The sequence below is a fragment of the Sinocyclocheilus grahami genome, unplaced genomic scaffold (assembly GCF_001515645.1).
Source record: "Sinocyclocheilus grahami isolate Dianchi unplaced genomic scaffold, SAMN03320097.WGS_v1.1 scaffold1211.1, whole genome shotgun sequence".
Taxonomy (NCBI): domain Eukaryota; kingdom Metazoa; phylum Chordata; class Actinopteri; order Cypriniformes; family Cyprinidae; genus Sinocyclocheilus; species Sinocyclocheilus grahami.
Window position 1 is genome coordinate 1 of NW_015506390.1, and position 664 is coordinate 664.

The following is a 664-nucleotide window of genomic DNA, read 5'->3' on the forward strand; positions in this document are numbered from 1 at the left end:
TATTTTTAAACTGTAACAATATGTGGAGACACAAACATGCCAAAAGACTAAGTAATGAAAAATATCTTCACCTCCTGACTGCAGAAGAGCATCATATTGATATTTTCACAGGCAGCCCCACCACTAGTGTTAATTTAATTTGCTAATTTAATTTCAGAAGAATAACTCACCGATCAACAGAATGAGCAGAAGTCCGTTCATCAGAGCAGATATGATGCTAATAATCTTCCATTGTGTTTGATTCTGCTCAGTATACACAGCCACTGTATGATTGTGACACTCAGGTATTAGTTGAACTGCTTCTGTAACGAAATCATCCACGGTCTGTTACTGTCAGTCTTTTACTGGAGCAAAATGAGAATGATGCAGGTTTGTAAAACTGAATTAAATATTAATAACTTATTTATCTCTGTGTGGAGTGACCAATGAGAGGCCTTATGTTTTTCTATGAATAACAAATGTAAAAAAATAATCACACTTATTTTCAGAATGTTTTAATCACTACAGGAGCAAATAAACTCACCGGTGAAGTATATTCTGGTGCTGTTGCTGAGTTTTGGAGGTGTTTCTGTGTTCATACAGTAATAAACTCCTAATTCATCAACAGTCACATTATTAATAACCAGACGATGTTTAAACTGCACTGAATATTTCTTTCTGAATG